Genomic DNA, 26,569 nt, shown 5'->3' with positions numbered 1-26,569 from the left:
AAAGTTAGTTCTTTGAAAAGATCAACAAAATTGATAAACCTTTAGCTAATGTTACCAAAAAAAAATGAGGGGAGGGAAGGAAGGCTCAAATTATGAAAATCAGGAATGAAAGAGAGGACATCACTACCTACCTTACAGAAATAAAAATATATATATATAAAAGAATCCTATAAACAATTAAATGCCAACAAATTAGATAAATTAGGTGAAATGTGTAGAAAGACATAAATTACCAAAACTTATCCAAGAAGAAATAGAAAATATGAAAATACCTATAACAATTAAAGAAACTGAATTAATAGTTTTAAAACATTTCATGAAGTAAAGCCCAGGCATAAAAGGTTTCACTGGTGAATTCTACCAAACATTCAAAGAAGAAGCAATACGAGTCCTTCCTAAAATCTTCCCAAAAATAGAAGAGGACTACTTCCCAACTAATTCTGTGAAGCCAGTATTACCCTGATATTAAAAACAAAAAAAAAATCACAAAAAAGAAAACTATAGACTAATATTTCTTATTAATATACTTACATAAATCCTTAACAAAATATTAATAAACTGAAGCAGCATATGAAAAAGATTATACACTATGATTGAATGGGATTTATTCCAAAAATGCAAGTTGATTTAATATTTGAAAATCAATTCAGGTCATATACCATATTAATAGAAAAAGGGACAAAAAAACTATCATTTCAAAAATGCAGAAAAAGCATTTGAAAGAATTCAATGCCCTTTCAAATTAAAAATACTCAACAAATTATGAGAAGAAAACCTCCTCAACATGATAAAAGACATGTAAGAAAAAAACACAGTTCACAGTACATTTAATGGTGAAAATCCAAGTATTTTTCCCCTAATATCAGGAAGAAAATAAGGATGTCCACTTTTGCCATTTTTATTCAACATTCTACTAGGATTCTAAAGTTTTAGCCAGAATAAATAGGCAAGGAAATTGGGGGAAAAGGTAAGTACATTGGAAAGAAATAAGTCAAACTATCTCTATTTCAGATGACACAGTCTTGTAGATAGACAATCCAGAAGAATTCACTAAAAAAAGAGTAAAATTAAATAAGTTCAGCGAAGATACAAGATCAATATTTAAAAATAAGTTTTCTTTCCATACACAGGCGATAAACGTCCTGAAAATAAAGTTAAGAAAACAAACTCATTTACAATAGCATCAAAAAAATACTTAGGAATAAATTTAACAAAAGAATTGCATGATTTGTACACTGAAAACTATAAAATAGTGTTGAAAGAAATTAAAGAACATCTAAACAAACTGAAAGACATCCATGTTCATGGATTGAAACGCTTAATATTGTTAAGATGGCAATACTCCCAAATTGATCTACAGGGTTAACACAGTCCCTGTCAAAATATCAACTTGCCTTTTTTGCAAAAGTGGAAAAGCCAATCTTCAAATCACATGGAAATTCAAGAGACCTAAAATAGCTAAAACAATCTTTAAAAAGAACAAAGTTGGAAGACCCACATTTCTGGATTTCAAAACTTGCTACAAAATTACAGTTCTATTAAAACAGTGTGGTACTGGCATAAGGACAGACATAAAGATCAATCGAACTGAACTGAAAGTACAGAAATAAACCCTTACATTTGTGGTCAATTGATTTTCAACAAGAGTGCCAAGACAATTCAAGGGAGAAAGAACAATCATTCAACAAATAGAACTAAGACAACTGGATATTCACATGCAAATGAATAAATTTGGACTCCTACCTCAAAAAACACACAAAAAAAACCCCAAAATGGATCATAGACATAAATGTAAGTGTTAAAACTCTTAGACAAAAACTAGGAGTAAATCCTTGGAAACTTTGATTAGATAATATTTCCTTCTTTCTGCTTATTTTGGGTTTAATTTGCTTTTATTTTTCTACTTTCTTAAGGTTTTTATATACTGTACCAAAAGCACAAGCAGTAAGAGAAAAAACCTGGCAAATTGGACCACATCAATATTAAAAACTTTTATGTTATGAAAAATGTCATCAAGAAAGTGAAACAACAACCCACAGAATGAAAGAAAATATTTACAAATTTTCTGTCTAATAGAGAACTTGTAACCAGCATGTATTTTTAAAATCTCTCATGAATCAATAATAAAAATACAAATAACCCAATTTTAAAATGGACAAAGGATCTGAATAGACATTTTTCCAAGAGAGATATACAAATGACCAAGAAGCACGTAAAAAGATGTTCTACATCATTAGTAATTAGGGAAATGCAAATCAAAATCACAATGAGATACCACCTTACAACGATTAGGAGGGCTGTAATTTCAAAAGACAAGTAATAACGAGTGTTGGTGAGGATGTGGAGAAATTGGAGCCCTTCTACCTTGCCAATGTGATTTGTAAAATGGTGCAATCACTTTGGGAAACAATATGACAGTTCGTCAAAATGTTTCACATAAGTTACTCAGTAATTTCACTCCTATGCATATACCTAAGAGAAATGAAAACATACATTCATACAAAGACTTGTACAAAAATGTTCATAGTAGCATTATTTATAATAGCCAAAAAGTAGAAACAATACAAATGTTCATCAACTAGTGAATGGATAAATAAAATGTGGTATATCTATACAGTAAAACATTATTCTAATTAAAAAGAAATAACATACTAATATGTGCCACAATATGGATGAACCTTGAACACATAACGATGTTTCAAAAAAAGAAAGAAGCAAGTCACAAAGACCATATATTGTATTTATATAAAATGTTCATTTATATAAAATGTCCAGAAATGTCCAGAATAGGAAAATCGATAGACACAGAAAGTATGTTAGTGGCTACCTAAGACTGGAGTAGGAGGCAGGGACATATAAGGAAAGACTGCTAATGTGCGTGGAGTTTATCTGGGGAGACAAATATATTCTAAAATTAGATAGTAGTGATGGCTGTGCAAACTTATCAACATACTTCATTCAATGTACAAAAAACATTGAATTCTATAACCTAAATGGGTTAATTTTATGGTGTATGCATTATGTCTCCATAAAGCTATTAAAAATTATCATGGTTCATCAGAAAGAAGACTCAATATTGTTAGAGTGTCAGCTCTTCCCAACTAAATCTATAGATTCAACACAATCCCAATGAAAACCCCAGCAAGTTATTTTGCAGATACCAATGGACTGATTCTAAAGGGAGCCAAAAGACCCAAGATAACCAAAACAATATTGAAGGAGAAAAATAAAGCAGAGGACTGACACTACCTAACTTAAAGACTTACTATAAAGCAATAGTGATCAAGACAATGTGGTATTGGTGAACGACTAGACAAATGGAGCAGAGCAGATAGCCCACAGATAGATCCACCTAAACACAGTCAACTGATCTTTAACAAAGAAGCAAAGGCAACTCAATGGAGAAAAGACAGTCTTCTCAACAAATGATGCTTGAACAACTGGATATCCACATGCAAAAAGCTGAATTTCGACACAGATCTTATACCTTTCACAAAAGTTAACTCAAAATGAAACAGACCTAAACGTAAAAGACAAAACTATAAAACACCTGGAAAATAACATAGGAGAAAGACTAGATGACCTTGGGCTTGACAATGACCTTTTAGATACAACAAAACAGTATAATCAATGAAAGAAAAAAAAAGATCAGTTGGACTTCATTAAAGTTAAAAACTTCTAATTGACAAAAGACACTGTGAAGAGACTAAAAAGATAAGCCACAGACTGGGTGAAAACATTTGCAAAACACATATCTGATAAAGTAATTGTATGTAAAATACTCAAAGAACATTTAAAACTCAACAATGAGGAAAAAACTACCACAATTTAAAAATGGGCAAACAATCTGAATAGACACCTCACCAAAGAAGATATACAAGTGACAAATAAGCTGTTCATTATCACATATCATTGGGGAATTGCAAATTAAAACAAAGAGATAATATATCAAATGTTGACAAGGATGAGGAGCAACAGGAACTCTCATTTATTGCTGGTGGGAATGCAAAATAATACAACCACTTTGGAAAACAGTTTGGCAGTTTCTTACAAAACTAACTATACTTTTACCATATGATCCAATGATCATGTCCCTTGGTATTCACCCACATAAGTTGAAAACATGTCCACACAAAAACCTGCACACACAAATGTTTATAGCACCTTATTCATAATTCCAAAAACTTGGAGACAACCAAGATGTCTTTCAATACCTGAATGGATAAACAAACTGTGTCATATCCATACAATGGAATATTTTTCAGTGATTAAAAATAAGTGAGCTACGAAGCCATGTAAAGACATGGACAAACCTTAAGTGCATATTAATAAGTGAAAGAAACCAATCTGAAAATGTCTCCACAATGTATGATTCCAACTACTGTAAATAATGTTCTGGAAAAGGCAAAACTATGGAGACAGTAAAAAAGATCAGTGGTTTCCAGGAGTTTGGGAGGAGGGAGGAATGAACAGGTGGAGCATAAGGAATTTTAAGGCAGGGAAAGTATTTTGTATGGTATTATAGTGGCAGACATATGCCAGTAAACATTTATCAAGATTCATAGAATGCACAACATAAAGAGTGAACCCTAATCTAAATTACAGACTTAGCTATTAATAATGTGTAAATATTGGCTCACCAATTGTAACAAATGTACCACACTAATGCAAGATGTTAATAATAGGGAGAACTGGGGGTGGGAAGAGGGGATATGGGAATTCTTTATACTTTCTACCCAGCTTTTCTATAAACCTTGAACTACTCTAAAAAATAAAATCTATTATTTTTTAAATGTTCCCCAGTTATTTCTTATGTGTAGTCCTGTTGCATATCACCAATCTAAGTACACAAATATTCTTGATTCTTCAGAGTTAGCATTTGTTCTTGTCACTTTTCACAAATAAAATAAGCAGATAATGTTTTTAAATTATTGTATAATATTTGGTGCATCCAAAAGATTTCACATAACCTACATGTGAATTATATAGCATGATAATAAAGTGAATATCCATTTAAAAACTAGAATACCATCAGTATTGTTGCATCCACCTGTATGCTCCTCTTATATCCCATCTTCTTCCTTCCCTCAGTGAGAATAACCATATTCCTGAATTCTGCATTTATCATTCTCGTGCTTCTTGGCACTAGGAGGGCAGCTCTGGAGCCTCACTGTCTAGATCGTTGCTACTATTGTAGGCAGCTTCTAAAATGGCCTCCAGTGATCCCAGCCACCTGGTATTCATGCCTTTATGTAATTCCCTCCCCTTGAATGTGGGTTGGACCTAAGGACTTTCTTCTAATGAAAAGAATATAGCAACCATGATGGGATGTCACTCCCAATATTGAGCTGCAGAAAGATATCTTAGCAGCCATCTTGCTCTCTCTTCCTTAATTGCTCTCTTGTTCACTGTAGTGGAAACCAACTGCCATGTCCTACAGAAAGGCTGACATGGCAAGAAACAGAGAGACCCTCCGTCAAATAAGCCCAAGGGACTGAATCCTACCAATTGCCAGTAAATGAGCTTGGAAGTAGATGCTTCTCCAATCAAGCCTTAAAATGACTGCAGTCTCTGAAGACACTTTGCAGCTTTGTGAAAAACCCTGAGTTAGAGAACCCACCTAGCCACACCTAGATTTCTAAGCAGCAGAGACTGAGATGCATGGTGTTATTCTAAATTGCTAAGTTAGCAATAGATAACTAATATGGGCATATATCAGCTATGTGATCTTGGGAATTACTTATAAACTCTGTGTGTCAATTTCATAGTTACAAAATAGGTAAAATAATGGTACCTTCCTTGTGGGTTTTAGAGAGGATAAAATAAATGTATACATAAAAAAGCTTGCTATGGTTTGTATGTGTTTCCCAAATTTCATGTGTTGGAAACTTAATATTCGAATTCATATGTTGATGGCATTTGGAGGTGAGGCCCTTGAAAGGTAATTAGAATCAGATAAGGTCATCATGGTAGGGCGCCCATGATTGAACCAGAGGCTTTATAAGAAGAGAAAGAGAGATCTGAGCTAGCATGCTCTGCCTCCTCACCATGAGATGCTCTGAGCTGCCTTGGGACTCTACAGAGAGTCCTAACTAGCAAGAAGTTCCACACCCATGCAGCCCCTAGGCCTTGGATTTTCCAGTCTCTAGCGCTATAAGAAATAATTTTTTTCTTTATAAATTACCTAGTCTCAGGTACTCAGTAATAGCAACAGAAAATTGACTAAGGGAAGCCTTAAGATAGTTTGTGGGTGCAGAGTAAGTGCTCAGTTCATGTTAGCTATCCAGTCTTTGTTAAATGATATATGTATAGATTCTTCATTGAATATGTATCCAAGACCCACCATCTCCTTACATAAAAGCATAAAGCATAAGCACACAATGCTGATGTTGGGATTTTACATTTGTTTATGCCTATTTATAGGCATATGTAGATGTTGGGTCTACATTTGTTATGCCTATTTATAGGAGCTCTTATTTTATTAAGATGGGGGACTAGTTTCAGGAACTGAACCCCCACCAATGAGATGGGATTTATTAAAATGTGTCTAAACTAACTGTTTGATGTTCAGGGGATCCCTCATGTCAGGGATGTGGTGAGACTGCTCAGAAGACATTCATGCTGCACAGGAGAGATCCCATTCCTTCTCAGCCTTTGGTTTTCTGACTGACAAATGCAGACCTTTGTGACTTCTTCATGTGATTACATGTACCATTCCTCTGAGGCCTCTCTAGATCATCTTAAACCAGATGTGGCAGAAGTAAGGCACAGGGATCTGAGTGTGGACAAGTGAAAGTTAAACAAGATCCTGAGAAGTGTATTTCTAAAACTCAGTGATTTGCTCATTCTCCAACACTGATATGGTCACAGGACTCCAGCTAGGACTTCAGAGTTTATACAAAGCCCTCATGAAAGTGTAGGGGCCTGGAGTCCTGTCTGCCTGAGTTTGCCATTCTTCCCTTTCTTCCCCCAGGATTGGGTTCTGATATTCCATCTTTCTGCATTTCCTTCTCTTGAGTAGGGAGTCCTGGAAACCCACCCTCCCTTAGAATAATGTTTGCAGACTTGCTTGATTTTATGATTCATGTAGGTGCTTGCTAGGTACCGATTTAAAGACCTCACTCCAGACCTCTTGGATTCGAATCTCATGGTGAAGAATCTGGAATCTATTTTTAACAAGTACCTCCAGGTAATTCTTATCATAAGCCAAGTTTGGGAAACACTGTCTTAGAACATTTTACTTTCATCTTTCCTCTGGTACTGGGATAGTGAATAACTGCCAATAGCAGACATCATTAATTGATCACAGGACTCTTTCACTCTGAGCCTGGAGAAGGCCTCAGAACCCATAACAAGCACTTGAGGCAGCCACCAGTCATCAGGGGGAGCTACAATGGAGGTGAAATATAAATGCCATCCCTGCTCTAGTGAATATGTATTCTTGTGGTGTTGACATTTTCTTGATCTGTTGATGGATATACAAGGAGTCCAAATGAAAAGACTCTGGGAGAACCCAAGTCCATCTGGGACTTTCTGCTGACCTGTTGACACCTCCATAGACAGATGTTTTCAGAGAGGGATCAAAGGTCTCCTCTTTGACCCCTCTAGTGGGCATTTTCCTCCTGTTTTTCCAGAGAATAAGTCCACACTGGTCATGGGGCATGGTAGATAGTGATAAGAGTATATCTGCTGACCATACTGGAGGATACTAGGAGATGGTGGGGTAAGGAAAGGTTTGTGGGGTGTTAAAACTTTTGAGTCTTGGTCACAATGTAGCACTTAGAGTGGGGCTTAGATGCCTGTGATGATAGCAGATCCGTAAAACTTCCTTGATTTCTTCCACAGTGCCTCTTTTCTCTCTGTATTACTCCAAGATGCTAAAGTATCACCGCTGTAAAGGAATGAGCCAGACCAGGACCAGATAATAGAATAAGAAAGCTCCTTAAAAGGCTTGAAGGTTAGTATGGGAGACAAGCAGGAAATCGTGCTATTGCAGAATGTGATTCCCATGGAGAGCCACTAGGTGCTGTGAGGACAGACAACAAGGAGAGGCTGACTCTGCCCTGGAATTGGGAGCAGGGGAACAAGCATGGAGACAAAAGAAGTGATTGCAACAGAGCCCTGCTAGGTAAGTAAGAGTTGAAAAGAGAGAAAAGGCATTCCTGGCAAATATCCACATAGAAGCTCGCAGCTGCTCACTTCCAGGGGTCAAGTAGGAGTGGGAGCATGGCTGGAGGGCAGCCTGTGTACTTGGGTAGGGGAAGGGGCAGGGAGGGCAGGGTATGGCTGGCCCTGGGGCTAGAGAGGGCAGCAACTGACCAATCTAAGAGAAGAGACCTTAGAGGCTCCTACTTGAACAGTTTGGTCCTGTTTGATCATCCTACAGAAACTCACCAGTCCATAAGCCTGCACACATGGAGCTCCCATTGAGCATTTCAGTGCCTCCTTCTCAAATATGAAAGGTAATCAGTGTCTGCCAGATGTTTGAGGAACCACAGTATCATGGAAAGCAAGCAGAAAAAAAATCAGAGGAAATAGAAGCAATGTAAAAAGGAAAAAAACAACCAAATAATTAATATTCTCAGAGATACGGGGGGAATATTATATCTTTAAACAAGAATACATAACTATTTAAAAATAAATATTAACAGAAAGCTCTTAAAAATTAAAAATATTGTAACAGAAATAACTCAATAAGATGACTGTAAACATAAGTTAAGAAGGTCTTCAGAGAGAAGTAACCAACTCAAAGAGATGGAAAACGGAAGAAAGTGTAAGATTATATATAACACCAGTATAACAGCCAGTATTTATTTGAATAGCAGAAGTTCCAGAAAGAGAGAAATCAAAGGGGGAAATTATTGAAGTAATAAACCATGACATGAGTTTCTAGATTGAAAGGGCCACCAAGTGCCAGAACGATGTATGGAAAACGTCCCCTACTCACTGATATTCAAAGAATCAGGGATCAGAAAAGCATCAGACTTCTCAGCATCAACACTGAAAGGAGGAAGCAATGAAGAAATACTTCAAAGTCCTGAGGGGAATGGGGGATGATTACCATTTTACAATTTTATATTCAGTCAAACTATTAATCAATTGTGAGAATATAATAGAAAATCATCCCACATGTACAAGATCTCAAAATATTGCTTCCTGTGAATCCTTATGCAGAAAGCTACTGAAGGATATTCCCCACTAAGATAAGAGAGTAAATCAAGAAAGTGGATGTCTAGAATCCAGCAAACAGGAATTTAATACAGGAGAGGGCCAAGGGAATTCCTGATTTAATGATGAAGAGAAGGTCCAGAATGACAGATGAATGGCAGACCATGTTAGAGCAGAACCAAGGAAAGAATTAAACCAATACATAATTTGATACATGTCAACATATTTGAAAGAAAATTATAATTCTTCCAGAGAGCTCAGGCATGAAATAGCAATAGATACATAGAAAACTAAGGAAGTGACAAATCAGGGTAATGAAAAAAACCAAGGAAAGCAACAAAGTTGTACAATAGAGGAAATATTAATATAATCATGGCACACCAACTAACTTAACTTGAAAATAATATAATCATAATAATTTAAATACTGAATACTAACATTGCCCCAAAAATGATGATATAATCATATTGAGAGGATAGGAGGATATGTGTTTGTGGGGGTAAGAGAGCTATAATCCTCTTCTTACATAGAAGGACATTAATAAATAAGTAATTTTAAAAAAACAGTAGAATAAACATGTTTCATAAAAATATGGAGTTAATACTGGAAGAAACAACTAGAAGATTTGAAAATGGTTTCTTTGGGGAAGAAGGAACCAGGAGAAAGAAGAATGCTGCTTTCCCTTCAAAGCCTTATGTACATATTTATTATTCTAAACTAGGTAGGGAGAGGGGGCCAGATGGCTGAGTAGATGCAGCCAGGACAAGCATCTCCCACTGACAGACAGGGCATTGGGAATACTGGCACACTCCTAGCAAGTCTCCAGAGGGAAGACACTGAGAGCAAACAGAGGGAGGGTGCAGATGCTTGGCTGAAGCGGGAGGAAACCCCTGCATGGGGCTACTAAGCACCAGGACTCACTTCTGGCTCCTGGACACTCCTGGGGAAGGTGGGAGCTGAATAGACAAGGAGCAACTCGCTCTCTCCACGGGCTTCTGCAATCCCAGCAGGAGATCCCTTGACCACCATGGACACTTGAACTGGCAGGGGGAGCTGCTCAGAGAAGTGGTAGGAGCAGAACTCCAGCCAGAGCAGAAACTGAGTGTTTGGTGTGGGAGCATCTGTAGTGGAGCACGGCCACGGTCGCCCATCCCCCTAGGTTCAACTCACTCCCATAGGAGACTTTAGCCCTAGGGGAACCACAGGACCTGAACTCTGCAGGGTGGTCTTGCCCATGAGAGTGGGCCCATCCTACCTGAGCACCTCTCAATCTGCTGGCCTCCCTCAGGCACCCCAGCCTGGCTGCACCTGCTTGCAGTGTGGCCCCAAGGCACCTCCTGGAAGCCGACATCATAGCTCCTGTGCTGGTGGACTGTGTCTGATGGGCACAGTACTCCAGCAGAGCCATCTCAGTGGACAGGCACCAGCTCACCCCCCACTGCAGCCTGCCTTCATGCCCCTTTGCCCACATGCACTCGCCCGTGGCTACCCCACAAATTACTCTGTGGGTGGGTGTGTGTGCAGGCACACTTTGCCTTTTCTCCCCCTCCAGCACGCGTGGAGGGGCACCCTGCCATGCCACTGCTGCCTGTGTATGTGCATCCCACCCCTCTCCCCGCTGCTGAACCACCACTGTAGTTGGAACATTGTCGGGCACAGAGCCCACCAGCCCCGCTTCTGCCAGGGCCCACTCCTGTGCTGTAACTATCACCAGCGTGAAACTAGACATGAAGAAAAGCAGACCTACCCCTTTCCTGAGTGGCCACTCCTGCCCGTGGGAACTTACTCAGAGTGTACACACAGTCCTGCACCAACCAGTGCCCCACCCCTGCACTAACATTACTGCTGGTTCACACACCCACAGTTATGGGGAGGGGCGTTTTCCCAAGCCAGTGCTGTCAATGCCAGCCACTGCTGCAAACACACACATGGAGGCTGGCACCCCAGAACCCACTAGCACCCTGCTGCAGTCGACAAGCATACAACCCACAGTGCTGCAGCTGCAGTTACTAATGACATGTAGTGAACATGGACAGATACCACTGCCACCACCCTACAAAGTACGGTGTAGGTTTGGCTGGCACTACCCATCGGAGTGTTGTGACCAGTGGTCCAGGGGCACCTCATCCCTTCCAGCACAGCAGGTTCCTAACCTCGAGGAGCCAGAGAACAAAGTGGGGGTCTGATACTAGTTCCCCAGTTCAGTCCAGGAGTCCCAAACTGAGCCTTGCTCCCCTAAAATCTTTCAAACATGAAGCCAGTCAACTGAACCCACCTTAAACCACAATCAAACCCCCAGGGTCACCAAATGGCATAAAAGAAAAAAAATCCAAAGGACAGAAAATGTAAAGACTGAATGAACTTCACCCTCACAAAGATGAGAAAGAACCAGTGCAAGAACTCTGACAATTCAAAAAAGTCAAAGTGCCTTTTTTCCTCCAAATGATTGCACTAGTTCTCCAGGAAGAGTTCTTAACCAGGATGAGATGGCTGAAATGATACAAATAGAATTCAGAATAGGAATGGGAATGAAGATCACTGAGATCCAAGAGAATGTTGAAACTCATCTAAGGAAGCTAAAAGTCACAATAAAAAGATGTGGAGCTGACAAAGTAGTATAGAAAAGAACATAACTGACCTGATACAGCTGAAAAACACACTATGAGAATTTCATAATGCAATCGCAAGCATTAATAGCAGAATAAACCAAGCTGAGGAAAGAATCTCAGGGTTTGAAGACTGACTTTCTGAAATAAGACAGTCAGACAAGAAGAAAGAATGAAAAGAAACAACAAAACCTCAGTGAAATATGGAATTATATAAAGAGACTGAATCTATGACTAATTTGACATCCCTGAAAGAGATGGGGAAAACGGAAACAACTTGGAAAACATAGTTTAGGATACCATCCGTGAGAACTTCCCCAATCTAGCTAGAGAAGCTAACATTGAAATTTGGGAAAAGCAGAGAACTCCTACAAAATACTTCACAAAATATTGTCCCAAGACACATAATCGTCAAATTCTCCAAGGTCAAAATGAAAGAAAAAAACGTTAAAGTAATTAGGGAGGAAGAACAGGTCACCTACAAAGGGAAGTCCATCACAGTAACAGCAGACCTCTCAGCAGAAATCCTACAAGCCAGAAGAGATTGGGGCCTATATTCAACATTCTTAAAGAAAAGAATTCCAACCAAGAATTTTCTATCCAGCCAAATTAAGCTGCATAAGTGAAGGAGAAATAAGATCCTTTCAGACAAGCAAATGGTGAGGGAATTTATTACATGATCTGCCTTACAAGAGCTCCTGAAAGAAGCACTAAGTATGGAAAGATCATTATCATCCACTACAAAAACACACTTAAGTACACAGACCCGTGACACTATAAAGCAACCACACAAACAAGTCAGCATAATAACCAGCTAACAACACGATGACAAATCCACACATATCAATACTAACCTTGAATGTATTATAAATGGCCTAAATGTCCCAATTAAAAGGCATAGAAAGGCAAGCTGAATAAGGAAGCAAGACCCAATGGTATGCTATCTTCAAGAGACCCATCTCACATGCAATGACACCCATAGGCTCAAAATAAAAGGATGGAGAAAAATCTACCAAGCAAATGAAAACAGAAAAACATAGCAGCTGCAATCCTAATTTCAGACAAAACAGCAAAAAAATTTTAAGCCAACAAAAATTTAAAAAGACAAAGAAGCACAATACATAATGTTAAAGGGTTCAATTCAACAAGAAGACCTAACTATCCTAAATATATATGCACCCAACACAGGAGCTCCCAGATTCATAAAGCATGTTTCTAAAGACCTTCAAAGAGACTTAGACTCCCACACAATAATAGTGGGAGACCTCAACACCCCACTGTCAGTATTAGATCATTAAGGCAGAAAATTAACAAAGATATTCCAGAGCTGAATTCAACACTGGACCAAATGGACCTAATAGATATCTACCAAACTCTACACCCCAAAACAACAGAATATACATTCTTCTCATTGCCCAATGGTATATACTGTAAAATGGATCACACAATTGGACATAAAACAATCCTCAGCAAATGCAAAAGAACCAAAATCATACCAACCACTCTCTCAGACCCCGAATGGTATGAACAATATAATTGGAAATTGAGATTAAGAAAATCATGTGGCTGGGCAAGGTGGCTCACCCCTGTAATCCCAACACTTTGGGAGGGCGAGGTGGGCGAATTACTTGAGGTCAGGAGTTTGAGACCAGCCTGACCAACGTGGAGAAACCCCATCTCTACTAAAAATACAAAATTAGCTGGGCATGGTGGTGCATGCCTGTAATCTCAGCTACTCAGGAGGCTGAGGCAGGAGAATCGCTTGAACCCAGGAGGCAGAAGTTGCGGTGAGCCAAGATGGCGCCATTGCACTCCAGCTTGGGCAACAAGAGTGAAATTCCGTCAAAAAAAAATATCGTTCAAAACCATACAATTACATGGAAACTAAACAACATGCTCCTGGATGACTTTTGGGTAAATAAAGAAATAAAGGCAGAATTCAAGAAATTCTTTGAAACTAATGAAAACAAAAATACAACACACCAGAATTTCTGGGGCATGGCTAAGGCAGTGTTAAGAGGGAAATTTATAGCACTAAACAGTCACATTAAAAAGTTAAAAAGATCTAAAATTAACAACCTAACATCACAATTAAAAGAACTAGAGAAACAAGAACAAACCAACTCCAAAGCTACAGAGGACAAGAAATAACCAAAATCAGAGCTGAACTGAAGGAGATTGACACATGAAAACCCACTCAAAAGATCAAAGAATCCAGGAGCCAGTATTCTGAAAAAATAAAGACAGATAGGCAAATAGCTAGACTAATAAAGAAAAAAAGACAGAAGATCCAAATAAAATTAGAAACAGCAAAGGAGATATTATCATTGACCCACAGAAATACAAATAACCATAAGAGAATACTGTGAACACCTCAATGCACATGAATTAGAAAATCTAGAAGAAACTGATAAATTCCTGGACACATACATCCTCCCAAGACTGAAGCAGAAAGAAACTGAATCCCTGAACAGACCAATAATGAGCTCCAAAATGGAATCAGTAATTTTAAAAAACCTATCAACCAGAAAAATCCCAGGACCAGATGGATTCACAGAATTCTACCAGATATACAAAGAAGAGCTGGTACTATTCCTGCTGAAACTATTCCAAACATTGAGGAGAAGGGACTCCTCCCCAACTCATTCTATGAGGCTAGCATCATCCTGATGCCAAAACCTGGCAGAGACCCAGCAAAAAAAAAAGAAAAGAAAACTTCAAGCAAATATCTTTGATGAACATTGATGCAAAAATTCTCAACAAAATACTTGCAAACTGAATCCAGCAACACATCAAAAAGCTTATCCATCATAATCAAGTAGGCTTTAACCCTGGGATGCAAGGCTGGTTCAATATATGCAAATTAATAAACATGATTCATCACATAAACAAAAGTAAAGACAAAAACCACATGATTATCTCAATAGATGCAGAAAAGGCTTTCAACAAAATTCAACATCCATTCATGTTAAAAACTCTCAACAAACTAGGTATTGAAGGAATATACCTCAAAATAACAAGAGCCATCTATGACAAACCCACAGCCAATATCATACTGAATGGGCGAAAACTAGAATGAAAGCATTCCACTTGAAAACTAGCACCACTGGATGCCCTCTCTCACCACTCCAATTCAACATAGTATTGGAAGCCCTGGCCAGAGCAATCAGGCAAGAGAAAGAAATAAAGAGTTTCCAAATAGAGAGAAAGTCGAACTATCCCTGTTTGCCGATTACATGATTTTATATCTAGAAAATCCCATAGTCTCTGCTCAAAAGCTCCCTTGGCTGATAAGTAACTTTAGCAAAGTTTTGAGATACAAAATCAATGTACAAAAATCACTAGCAGTCCTATACCAACAACAGCCAAGCCAAGAGACAAATCAGGAATACAATCCCATTCACAACTGCCACAAAAAAATAAAATACCTAGGAATATAGGAATACAGTTAGCCAGGGAAGTGAAAGATCTCTACAATGAGAATTACAAAACGCTGTTCAAAGAAATCAGAGATGACACAAACAAATGGAAAAACATTCCATGCTCACGGATAGGAAGAATTAATATCATTAAAATGGCCATACTGCCCAAAGCAATTTAGAGATTCAATGCTATTGCTACCAAACTACCAATGACAGTCTTCACAGAACTAGAAAAAAACTATTCTAAAAATCGTATGAAACAAAAAAAGATCTTGAATAGCCAAGTGAATTATAAGCAAAAAGAATAAAGCAGAAAGCATCATGCTACCTAATTTCAAACTACACTACATGGCTACCAAAACAGCATGGTACTGGTACAAAAACAGACATATAGACCAATGGAACAGAATAAAGAGCTCAGAAATAAAGCTGTATACCTACAACCGCCTGATCTTTGATAAAGCTGACAAAAATAAGCAATGGGGAAAGGGCTCCCTATTCAACAAATGATGCTGGGATAACTGGTTAACCATATGCAGAAGATAGAAACTGGACCCCTTCCTTATACCTAATACAAAAAAAAATCAACTCAAGATATATTAAAGACTTAAATGTAAAACCCAAAACTATAAAAACCCTGGAAAACAACCTGGTCAATACTACTCTGGACATAAGACCTGGCAAAGATTTCATGACGAAGATGCCGAAAGCAATTGCAGCTAAAGCAAAAATTGACAGATAGGATCAAATCAAACTTAAGAGCTTCTACACAGCAAAAGAAACTATCAACAGAGTAAACAGACAACCTACAGAATGGGAGAAAATATTTGCAAATTATGCATCTGACAAAGGTCTAATATCCAGCACCTATTAAGACACAAACAAATTTACGAGAGAAAACAAACAACTACATCAACAAGTAGGTAAAGGGCATGAACAGACACTTTTCAAAAAGAGATATGCATAAGGCCAACAAACATGAAAAAAGAAGTTCAATATCACTGGTCATTAGAGAAATGTAAATCAAAACCACAATGAGATATCATTTCACACCAGTCAGAATGGCTGTAATTAGAAATTCAAAAAATGACAAATGTTAGTGAGGTTGCAGAGAAAAAGGGAATGTTTATACACTGTTGGTGGGAATGTAAATTGGTTCAACCATTGTGGAAAACAGTGTGGCAATTCTTCAAAGAGCAAAAAACAGAATGACCATTCGACCCAGCAAACCCATTACTGAGTATATACCCAAAAGAAAGAAATATACGTTGTTCTTTCATAAAGACATATGCATGAGTATATTCATCACAGCACTATTCTTAACAGCCAAGACATGGAATCAACCTAAATGCCCATCAGTGGTAGACTGGATTAAGGAAATGTGGTACACACTGCTCAAGCAAATAAGAAAGGACACAAACAAATGAGAAAACATTCCATGCTCATTGATAGGAAGAATCAATATCATGAAATTGTCTATATGGCCCAAAGTAATTTATAGATTCAATGCTATTCCCATCAAGCTACCATTGACTTTCTTCACAAAATTAGAGAAAACTACTTTAAATTTCATATGGACCCAAAAAAGAGCCTGTATAGACAAGACAATCCTAAGCAAAAAGAACAAAGCTGGAGGCATCACGCTACCTGACTTCAAACTATACTACAAGGCTACAGTAACCAAAACAGCATGGTACTGGTACCAAAACAGATATATAGACCAATGGAACAGAACAGAGGCCTCAGAAATAACACCACACATCTACAACCATCTGATCTTTGACAAACCTGACAAAAACAAGCAATGGGGAAAGGATTTCCTATTTAATAAATGGTGTTGGGAAAACTGGCTAGCCATAGGCAGAAAACTGAAACTGGACCCCTTCCTTACACTTTATACAAAAATTAACTCAAGATGGATTAAAGACCTAAATGTAAGACCTAAAACCATAAAAACCCTAGAAGAAAACCTAGAGAATACCATTCAGGACATAGGCATGGGCAAAGACTTCATGACTAAAACACCAAAAACAAGTGCAACAGAAGCCAAAATTGACAAATGGGATCTAATTAAACTAAAGAGCTTCTGCACAGCAAAAGAAACTATCATCAGGGTGAACAGGCAACCTACAGAATGGGAGAAAATTTTTGCAATCTATCCATCTGACAAAGGTCTAATATCCAGAATCTACAAGGAACTTAAATTTACAAGAAAAAAATAAACAACTCCATCAAAAAGTGGGCAAAGGATACGAACAGACACTTCTCAAAAGAAGACATTTATGCAACCAACAAACACGAAAAAAAGCTTATCATCACTGGTCATTAGAGAAATGCAAATCAAAACCACAGTGAGATACCATCTCACGCCAGGTAGAATGGTGGTCATTAAAAAGTCAAAAAAAAACAACAGATGCTGGCGAGGACTTGGAAAAATAGGAAAGTTTTTACACTGTTGGTGGGAGTGTAAATTAGTTTAACTATTGTGGAAGACACTGTGGTGATTCCTCAAGGATCTAGAACCAGAAATACCATTTGACCCCACAATCCCATTACTGGGTATATACCCAAAGGATTACAAATCATTCTACTATAAAGACATGCACACATATGTTTACTGCAGCACTATTTACAATAGCAAAGGCGTGGAACCAACCCAAGGCCCTATCAATGGTAAACTGGATAAAGAAAACGTGGCACATATACACCATGGAATACTATGCAGCCATAAAAAGAATGAGTTCAGGTCCTTTGCAGGGACATGTATGAAGCTGGAAACCATCATTCTCAGCAAACTCACACAGGAACAGAAAACCAAACACCGCATGTTCTCACTCATAAGTGCAAGTTGAACGAGAACACATGGACACAGGGAGGGGAACATCACACACCAGGGCCTATCAGGGGGTAGGGGGCAAGGAGAGGGATAGCATTAGGAGAAATACCTAATGCATATGGGGCTTAAAACCTAAATGACAGGTTGCTGGGTGCAGCAAACCACCATGGCACATGTATACCTATGTAACAAACCTGCATGTTCTGCACATGTATCCCAGAACTTAAAAGTATAATTAAAAAAAAAAATGTGGAATGTATACACCATGGAATGCTATGCAGCCAAAAAAAATGAGGTCATGACCTTTGCAGGAACACGGATGGAGCTGGAGGCCATTATCCTTAGCAAACTAATGGAGGAACAAAAAACCAAAGACCACATGTTCTCACTTATAAGCAGGAGCTAAACAACAAGAACACATGGACACAAAGAGGTGAACAACAGACACTGGGGCCTAATAGAGGGTGGAGGGTAGGAGTAGGGAAAGGAGCAGAAAAAATAACTATTGGGTACTAGGCTTAGCACCTGGGTCACAAAATAATCTGTACAATCCCCATGACATGAGTTTACATATATAACAAACCAGCATATGAACCCTTGAACATAAAATGAAAGTTTTAGAAAAATAAAAATAAACTAAGTACATGAAATTTAAACATGGGCTACATATTAGATGATGGCAATGAATTGATGTTAAATTTCTTAGTTTTGATAATGGTATTATGATTATATAGGAGAATGTCTTTCATTCTCAGGAGATACATGATAAAATGTTACAATGCAATACAATTTTAAATCATTCATCAAAAATAAAGACGTAGACAGATGAGAAAATAAAGCAAATGTGACAAAATGGTAACTGGAAAATCTAAATAAATGATATATAGATGTTAATTGCACCTTTCTTTTAACTTTTCTGTCAATTTTTTAAATTTTATTTTTTTCTTTCCAACTTTTATTTTAGGTTCGGGGTACATGCGCAGATTTGTTACGTGGGTAAATTATGTGTTGCAGGTGTTTGGTGTACAGATTTTATCACCCAGGTAATGAGCATAGCACCTGATAGGTAGTTTTTCGATACTCACCCTCCTCCCACCCTTCACCCTCACGAAGGCCCCAGCGTATATTGTTCACTTCTTTGTGTCCATATGTACTCAATGTTTAGCTCCCTTTTATAACTTGGAACATGCAGTATTTGGTTTTCAGTTCCTGTATTAGTTTGCTTAGGATACTGGCCTCCATCGCCATCCATGTTGCTGCAAAGGACTTGATCTCATTCTTTTTTATGGCTGCATAGTATCCCATGGTGTATATGTACCACATTTTCTTTAACCAGTCTACCACTGATGAGCATTTAGGTTGATCCCACGTCTTGGCTATTGTGAATAGTGCTGTGATGAACATACAAGTGCATGTGTCTTTATGGTAGAATGTTTTACCTTCATTTGTGTATATATCCAATAATTGGATTCTGAGTGAAATGGTAGTTCTGTTTTAAGTTCTTTGAGAAATCTCCTAGCTGCTTTCCACAGTGGCTGAACTAATTTACATTCCCACCAGCAATGTATATGTGTTCCCTTTTCTCCACAAACTCACTAACATTTGTTATTTTTTTGCTTTTTAATAACAGCTATTCTGACTGGTGTAAGGTGGCATCTCATTGTAGTTTAAACTTGCATTTCAACATAAAACATTTAGGAGGAAACTAGGTACATGTGTTATTCTGATAAAATTAAAATTTAAAAATAAAACACTTGACCCAATGCCTGGAGTATACATCACTTAAAAATGTTAGCTATCATTATTATTTGTGTTATCATTATTATTTGTATTTTGATTTGTATTATCATCACCATAATCATTATTTCTCAACATGTGTTTCAGTTGAATAGAAAAGGCAGTGACAGATCACTGGTTGTTACTCCTAGATCATGATAGGAAAAGATATCAGCCAAAGACAACTTTCTTCTGGAATTCTACTCACCCAGGGCCTAGGGCTTATGTAGAGCACTGGAAACGTAAGCAAAAATGTTCCTCCCTCTTAGATAATGCTCATGGGCCACAGCTGGGTGACAGATCAAGTCACCTCTCGCTTGAGATGGTCAGAGAATGGCCAGTGGTCTGGATAAAGAGATATAAAGGAAGTAGAATCACAAATTAGTTGAGGGTAAATCTCAGGTGTCCAACTTGGTAGATCTGGATGGGTGATAGGATGCTACCTAGACCAAGACCAGCCATCTTGATCTTTACAGCACATCACACCAGAGTTGTTTAAGAATCTACATTCACTCCCACGTCCAGGACCATCCCAAGGCCTGGAACCTGTTATAACTTTTCCTTTCTAAATGTGATGCATTCACAACAGGCCCTACTTCGGTGTTTTCTGTCTGATTGAGAAGACTTGAAAGGTCTTCCCAGAGTGAATCCTAAACAACTTAATATTGCAGGTCCCAACAAGCTCCATAGAACTGCAGATTTAGATACTTCAATGTGCACTACCCCTACGATCTAGGGTCACTTATAGATGCTTAAAGAAACGCAGTATAGAGACCATCTCAGGTGAACTCGTGTTCCCATGTCTCTGTTTTGAAGTCCCGGGTCACTTTGAATTGGTGTTTTCTGCCTCTGGGTGGAGTCTCTAGCCTCAGAGTAATAATACTGTGTTATAATACGCTGGTATAAGGACATACATATCTATACACATATATATCCAATCTATCCTCTTTATTCACAGATTCCATGTTTGTGAATTTGCTTACATGCTAAAATTTATTTGTAACCCCAAAATCAGTTTCAATATTCACAGTGCCTTCACAGTCATTTGTGGACATGTGCAGAGGAGGAAAAAATTCAGGTCACCCAATGTACACACATTCCCAGCTAAGGTCAGACAGGTTACCTTCTGCCTTCCTGTTTCAGCTCTCACACTATAAACAAGTGTCCTTTTCACAGTCTGATCAGCGTCCCTTTTTTTGCATTTTTATGCTCTTTCTTGGTGATTTCGCTATTTAAAATGGCCTCCAAGAATAGCACTAGAATGCTCTTTAGTGTTCCTAAGTATAAGAAGGCTGTGATGTGCCTTCCAGAGAAATTACATGTGTTAGCTAAGCTTCTTCCAGCCATGAGTTATAGTGCCATTGGCCATGAGTTCAATATTAATGAATCAACAACATATACTAAATAAGCTATCTTTAAAGAGAAATCCACATAAAATAAGGTTACATATTAATCAGTTGACAGAAATGTTGAAACCATAAGCTTACAGAAACCTAACCTTGTATTTCTCCTAGGAGCCATGATTCATTACTTGCTAATTCGGTAGTTGTGGCAACTTTGTGAACATAACTTCCATGAATAACAAATGTGAGTGGTTTATTAGTCTGTTCTCATGCTGGTATAAGGACATACCTGAGACCAGGTAATTTATAAAGGTAAGAGGTTTAATTGACTCACAGTTCCGCATGGCTGGGGAGGTCTCAGGAAACTTACGATCACTGTGGAAGGGGAAGCAAATACGGCCTTCCTCACATGGTGGCAGCAAGGAGAAGTGTCAAGCAAAAGGGAGAAAAGCCCCTTCTAAAACCATCAGATCTCACTCACTATCACAAGAACAGCATGAGGGTAACAGACCCCATGATTCAATTACCTCCCACTTGATCCCTCCTACAATACATGCGGATTATGAGAACTACAATTCAAGGTGAGATTTGAGTGGGGACACAGCCAAACCATATCAAGCAGTATATGTATGTTTGTGTGTGTGTGGTATGTATATGGATATATGCACATGTATATATCTTTCCTATGCCTTTTTGAAGGGTAATATGAACTGGTCCTCCTTCATTCATTTTTTCAAAACAACCATCAAATGCACTACTTCCAAGGTAACGGAGTAAAATTCCAGGGTGTGGCTGAAAGAGAGAGGAATGATATAGACTAAGTATGGAAATGATAATCAAGCTGGTTGACTAGCTAAGCCAGGGAATTGTCTCCCATTGCAGAATGGTTCAGGTCTTCTCAGCACCTTCCCGCATCTCTTGCCCTTGTCACAATCAGCACCACCCAGTATCCCACGGCTTCACTCTGCACTTGCTGCCTCTATTGTGGTCCTTCATGGTTCCTCCTGAATGGATGCAGTTCTGATGGCTGGGCCCTGACAAATTGAGGGTGAAGATTTTTCCCCAGAAGAAAAAAAAGGACAAAGGTAAGACCCTGCCCACTCCTTCTGGCCTCAGCCAGGGAATCCTCCCTTGTAGAATGTAACAGATATCAGAATCTCTCCAGGTACTTTGTCTTGGCCCCTGGCCCCCTATTTTAAGTGGGATAATTTATACAATGTCTAGCCACATAGTAGGCATTCAACAAATTTCAACATAGTAGATGTTCACCATATTTGTTGAACAAATAAACATATTGACATAAATATTCTTTCTCTTGCAAATATGATTCTGAAAGATCTGACCCATTCCTAATGATGCTTTTATTATTCTTAAGCATATTCTCCTTTCTTCCCATCCAAGAAACACATCTTCAATTCTGCAAAAAAGTCTCTGGGGAAAGTCGACTTGATTTGGTGACCTTGATTTATTGAAATTGCTTGTGCCATAAACAGAAGCACATGCAGTAAGCCAGCAGCTGAGAGTTCAGCCTCAACTTGGCCCATGCTGGCACCCCTATTCTCACGGCTGGCACCCCAGCCTACACAGCTAGAACCCAGTTTACATCTCTGGCTGGTATCCAGTCCACACAGCTGGCACCCAGTCCCAACACCTGGCTGGCACCCCAGTGCACACAGCTGGCACTGCAGCCCACAGATGGTGGCCCAGTCCACACAGCTGGGTGGAATCCAGGTCCTCACAGCCGGCACCCACTCCACACGGCTGGCACCCCAGAATGGTTGCTGTACCAGCTGGCAGCTACTCACTGCTCTCTGCTGTATATACAGTAGTCCGCACTGGCCTCTGAACACAACCCAAGTCACTCTTCTGTTCTCACCACACAAAACAAGCCTAAATTATGCCGGGAGGGAACAAGGCAAGATGCCTAGGACAGCTGCCTAGCCACGAGAGGTTCCGATACTCCCACAACAAACCTCTTCCTTTAAGATTCTCAGCAAAGAAAGTGCTAACAGGTTTCTCAGATGGCGTGAGTGCAGTTGTACTCAGAGATTTTTTGGAGCAACTTTGACCTTCAAGGTGCCAGTGCCGACCCAGGCACAGCAAGGTCAAAAACATGCCTAGGCCTACCTCAAGGGCAAGGGCCCCGTGAAGGTCAGGCTGTGACCCTCGTGAAGGTATAGTGACAGTGGTGAGGAGATTCCACATTCCCAAAGCCCCTCCAGACAAACCCAGGCAAATATGAACACTGGAGTCAGAGCAGGTGGAGAGAAGCGTCACAGGAGTTAAGGATGCTGGACCAGACAGTCCACAGCGCATCCAGCAGAATGTCAGGAACAGTGTCCTGCTGGGATGGAACAGACTTTGAGGGACACACATGCATTCATACCTTAAGTCTTTATGATCTTTAAACTCCTCTGGTGATTTTTAAAGAGACACCTGAATGTAGCACTTGTTGAAACACCTGGGAGAGATGCGGCAGGTGCACCCCTAAGCCCAGGCCAGGAATATGCCCGAGAGAGCAACCGAAGGAAGACAGCTCACTTGAGCTCATGGCTCTTGGTCATTTAAGGCTCAGGGGCAGCTGGGCTCAGTAACTCATGCCTGTAATTCCAGCACTTTGGGAGGTGGGGATGGGAGGATTGCTTGAGTCTGGGAGTTCGAGGCCAGCCTCAGCAGCATAGACACCATCTCTACAGGAAAAAAAAAAAAGTCTCAGAGGCATTGCCATTGGTTCTCTGTGTTACCTTGAGCATGCATGCTTCCCTCTCTTGGCGTCCATTTGCTCATCCTAAAAATGAGGATTGTGCTTAGCCTTCTTCTGCTGCTGCCTCAGTCTGAGCTGATCCAGTTAGATTCTCTCTCTAGGGCATTTGAAAGTATAATGGGCCAGGTACAATGGCTCATGCCTGTAATCGCAGCACTTTGAGAGGTCGAGGTGGGTGGATTGCTTGAGTCCAGGAGTTCGAGACCAGCCTGGGCAACATGGTAAAACCTCATCTCAACAAAAAATACAAAAATTAGCCAGGCTTGGTGATGGGCGTCTGTAGCCCCAGCTACTAGGGAGGCTGAGATGGAAGGATCACTTGAGCCCTGGAGGTTGAGGCTACACTGAGCCAAGATTGTGCCACTGCACTCCAGCCTGAGTGACAAAGCAAGATCTTGTCTAAAAAAAAAAAAAAAAAAAAAAGTAGGATGGAGGGATCACATAAGGGAACCATGGATATTGTCCATTTGCCCCTCCACTTCCACCCTCCATCCTTCGCTGCCCTGCTCTGTGCTCTGGGAGGCTGATCTCTATCTGTGGGTTCATCATTTGGCCTTCCTGACCTCCTGGATTCAAGTCAGATTTGGCCAAGGCACCAGCAGGACATGGATAAGTGGAAGGAGAGACAAGAAGAGGAATTTATTCCTACTGCTCCCTCCCTTGCAGGCCATGGTGTGGCAGTGGCTGAGTTCCTCTACCTGAAGCCATGACTTCTCCCATCCATACAGCCATTGCTAGGTTCAGTAAGGCCACTCCCTCCCCTCACTCTTCCAGGTCTCCAGGAGGAGATGGATTTTCCAAGTTGCCAGCCCCAGGAAGCTGTAGCATTTCTTGTAGATTTCCCTGAACCTTGCAGTGGTTAAATCATCCCTTCTCTAAGCTCTCTTTGACCTCACTTTTGAGCAGATCGTTTGTGTCCTGCTGGACCCCTAACAATACAGGGAGCCAAGCTGGAAAGGCTCTTAGATTTCATGGCTTGAGGTCACGATTTGGGGGTAGAAGGACCATGTGACCCCAGAAAGTCATACAGGCAGAATACCTGCCTGAAGACTTTCTAGGATGACAAGTCCTGGCCATGCAACCCACACTTAGAGTCTGTGAGTTCTCTTACAACAACCCCCTGTGGCTGAACTGACTTGAGTGGCTTCTGATTATTTCATTAATGGCCCACTGCTTGAAACATAGGCCTGTCTTCATCCCCTTCTAGGAAGGCAGCTGACTGCCATTTCCTGCAAGAACTGGAATTTCTACTGGTGAAAATGTCCATACTCCCTTAGAAAGCAAGCACCGAGTGGACAGGTTCTGTATCTGGTCTTGTGTGCGTGGTGTTCTCAGTACTCAGCCTAGCACCTAGCAGAGTAGTCGCTCAATACATGGTATTGAACGAATTTTTAAAATACTTTCCAAGCAAATGCATTTGTTGGTTTCACAGACACAAGATCATTACAGAGAAGATGCTCAGTTGAGAAAGACATTGGGCATTTGCTCTTTAGCTGAATACACACCGGAGTCCAATTTTCTCTCCCACCCAAACTGCCTTTGATTTATCAATGTTCTAAGAAGCCGGTTGCTCATGGCTGACCAGGAATTCCTTCCCGGGCTTGAAAGGGCACTAGAGGAGAAGGAACTTGCCTGTGAGTACATAAGACTTGAGCACTTGCTTTCCAATTTTCAAATGTGAAGACGGGAGAGCAACAAAAAAAAGGTTGGAAAAAGAAACTTCGGCTGGATATAGACGATGAATATTCTTAGAACTACAGGTTCTCAGAATTGGAAGGAATGTTCCAAGTTGGCAAATCTAGTTTGCTAGAAATGGCAAAATAGCCCTCTATGAAGGCTGAAGACTCCTCTTGACCAGCTCAAAGTGGCTCAGTACCTCCTCAGAGTCCTCTGTCTCTCAGCAAAAGCCTACCACCCCAAAGAAGGCAGGCAGGTGGGTATGCAAGGCTCACCTGTAGATGTAGAAAATGGGGTGATGTTGTGTTCATGGCAGGTTTGACAGGACATGTGGCAACACAAGGCATCCGATGGAAGTGGCAGAGACAGAGTCAGGAGTGAGAAGTCATGGGCGCCCACATCACCCATGGCAGGGTCCTCCTCACATAGCCCAGTGCTTCTTAAACACTGCCACATCTCTGTTTCATGGCCTGCCGTTGGCAAGCACAGCCCAGGAACCTGGGCTGGAGATGCTGCTGCTACCGAGAATGTACCACCTCCACCAGCTTGGCCCACAGAGTTGAGCCTATAGTGCTAGGTCCATCTCACAAAAGGCTACTAATGATCAGAACGGCTCTATCAGAAGCATGTTATGTTATGTTATATTAGACTCATTTTACGCATGAAGAAACTGAGGCCTGGAGGAGTTAAGCCACTTGTCAGCGGCCAAGAAGAGGTGAAGCAAGGACAGGAGTCACAGTTGGGCTCAGAAGCCCATGATCATTCAAAAGCAGCAGTTGTCTGGTGGAGTGTGAAGGGGGAGCAGGTGGAGGGTGGAGGGAAAGATCAAAAGAGTAAGGAGAGGCTTTGAGGAAGGCACAGGCAGAGCCTTCAAGGTTAGGCAGGGATTCTTCTGGTCACCAGAGAAAGGGCATTCCAGCCAGGGGCGGAAGAGAGCACCAGCTCAGAGATGCCAGGCATCCTGCTGAGTCAGGAAC

Source organism: Symphalangus syndactylus, chromosome 12 (assembly GCF_028878055.3).
Source record: "Symphalangus syndactylus isolate Jambi chromosome 12, NHGRI_mSymSyn1-v2.1_pri, whole genome shotgun sequence".
NCBI lineage: Eukaryota > Metazoa > Chordata > Mammalia > Primates > Hylobatidae > Symphalangus > Symphalangus syndactylus.
Note: the sequence above shows the minus strand (reverse complement) of the source record.